Here is a 2897-nt window from a genome sequence, read left to right as displayed (position 1 = left end):
CTAAAACAGCATCTTTAACATAATAATCATTTATGCATATCTCTTCATTGATCCATTCATTCATCATTCACTATTTTTAAAATTACATTCATACAATATGTCAGGCATTCTTTTCTGCCCTTGGAATATTGTAGTGAATGAAACAAATTGAGTTCCTTTTTTTCTCAGTCTTAGTAGAATATAAAACATAAAACTCATAAGTACATAAGGAAGTAAATAAATAATCACATAACACCTGATATGCAGTAAAGGGGAAACCACATGGGCTAAGAGGTAGACAGTGAAGAGAGTGGCGTTGATGGAGTGTTCGTGTTATTTCATCCCATGTATAGGATAGTCAGAGAACGCATTCAGAGAAGGCCACGTTTGATTTGAGACTTGAATGAAGAGAAAGACCAAGATGTTTGTATAGATGGGGGACAGTGAATTATAAGTAAGCACAAGACCCTAAGACGAAGAATGCTTTCAGCATTTGAGAAAACACCAGAAGGGCTTGTCTGGCTGAATGATTGTGGAGGAACAGGTGACATAGGACATGAATTCAGAGCCCTGTAGACTACAGAGAAACCTTTCAACTAACAATATTGTGTTCATTGTGGGAAGCCCTTGTATTTTTTAGGCAACAAAGCTACATGACCTGACGTACATTTAATTGATTATTCTGGCTGACCTGCGAAAATAAGCCACAGAAGAGTAAGAGAAAAGTAGGGAGACCAGTTCAGAAGCTGGTCCAGTCAGCGCGTTGAATAAATGCTATTGGATTCAAGCAGATAATTCTTCCAGTTAGCTGTGGTTTAATGAAAAAGAAGAAATATATTGGCTAATCTGCTATGTCCCCTGATGTCACACTAATCATTTTTTAAAATATAAATGATTCAAATATATACAGCATCACCAAGAGTTGTAGCACTGAAGGCTCTGATAAAATGGAGTCTGCAAGAGGTTTCTAAAGCTCACGATTAGAATTGCTACAGAGAGAGGTAATGGTGGTAACATAAGTTTTGGAATCATAGAGACGTGAGTTCAAGGGTCAGTTCGGACACCTACCAGCAGGGTCGAGTCACATTACGCCTTAAGTTTCAGTTTCCTTTTCTGCAAACTGTACTTAACTAAAATATCTATTCCAATGGGTGGATGTTAAGGATAAATTAGATGATTTTTATAAAATGTTTACACTCCCTGGAATGTAATAAGTGCTCAAATTTTGCTATGATGCTTATTTTCAATCCAAAAGTCATACTCAACATAAAATTCAATGTTTTCAACAGTCTGACAAATGGTTCAAGATAATGCAGAACCATCAAATTAAAAAAACTCACTCAATAGCCATAAGTCATCAAAGTCTGGTCTTATCTTGATATGGGGACGCCTCCCTCTTCAAGGGGCTACATTTTGTCTTCCAGACCTCTGGATCGCTCTTAACATACTTGTGTTGTCCAAATTCTTTCCAGTAGAAAATTTCTTCCTTCCAGATTCCAAAATTTCTGCCTTGAAAATCAGGGCTCAGTAAGACACATTACACAAATTTCAGAAATCATATTTTACACTGTCCCTGGAAAGATTATATTTTACTCAAACAAATAAATTTTAAAATGTATTCTTTTATCCCCAGAGCACCATTCCAAAGATTGGACACCCACAACAAAGCAATATATATTTCATACCTGGGCATTTTCTTATCTTTGGATTTACCAAGGCATGCACTATAATCCCATTAGGAAGTAAAATAGGCTTAATTACTTAGCTCAGATCAATGAACATAAGGTGGCAAAGAATCTAGTTAAGATTAATAATATAATAGGCAGATTTATATAATGCCTAATCTAGGGCATTTCATCTTAATTCAAACTTATCTCTCAGATTCACAACCAGGTCGCATCATTGTCACCGATTTTTTTGAAACCTGATCACTCTGTGGCAAATCCTTTCTGTGTATGTGGTGTGNACATAAGGTGGCAAAGAATCTAGTTAAAATTAATAATATAATGGTCAGATTTATCTAATGCCTAATCTAGGGCATTTCATCTTAATTCAAAATTATCTCAGATTCACAACCAGGTCCCATCATTGTCACAGATTTTTTTTAAACCTGATCACTCTGTGGCAAATCCTTTCTGTGTGTGTGTTGTCCAGTTCGACGTAATAGATTTAACTCTGTTCAACAAAGAGAGGTCAGGAAGTTCACTCTCCTACATGTTTATATTGAAATTCTTTAGCCTGCTATCTCTTATTTTTAGCCTGATTAATATTCTTCGGGGGTTATGGAGTAGTGCAGATGATCTATAAAACGTACACAGCCACAGACCATATTTATATTGAATGGGAGCAGTGCCTACGTTAATCAAGGACTCTCACAGATACTGCGAAAGCTCATTGGGAGTATATTTATGAAGTACTCTTTGTTTTAATGTTCCCACTCAATTGATCTCCCAGTACATTCTAAGGAATATTTTAAAATCATTTTGTTGGCAATATGTAAGGAAAAATATCTGATTAATTTATTCACTTAAAAGTCTCCACCATTATCTCAAGGGTGTGTGCATACACCTCTGAGAACATGCAGCCATGTACACAAACACATACAGAACATAGTTACTACACATTCAAACCAAAGCAGATCAACCTTTTTTACCTTGGTTGAGACAAGCCCGAGTCAACCTTTCAAGCCCCAGGCAGAAATGCCATATTTCCTTCAATTGTTAGAATTCTCTTAAACATCTTCTGCAGGAAGATCAATCAAAACCCTGTGCTTATATTAAACACATCTGTTGATTATAATAGATAATCCTCATCCTTACTCAAAAATTAAAACAAACAAAAAAAATTTAAAAGGCACTTTGAGTCTAAACACCAGCAATTGGGTCTGCAATCAAAATACTAAAGAACTCGGTGGGATT

This window comes from Galeopterus variegatus, unplaced genomic scaffold (genome assembly GCF_000696425.1).
Source record: "Galeopterus variegatus unplaced genomic scaffold, G_variegatus-3.0.2 Scaffold16139, whole genome shotgun sequence".
In the NCBI taxonomy this organism is placed as follows: domain Eukaryota; kingdom Metazoa; phylum Chordata; class Mammalia; order Dermoptera; family Cynocephalidae; genus Galeopterus; species Galeopterus variegatus.
The sequence above is the reverse complement of the archived record's forward strand: the minus strand, read 5'-3'. Positions refer to the sequence as shown.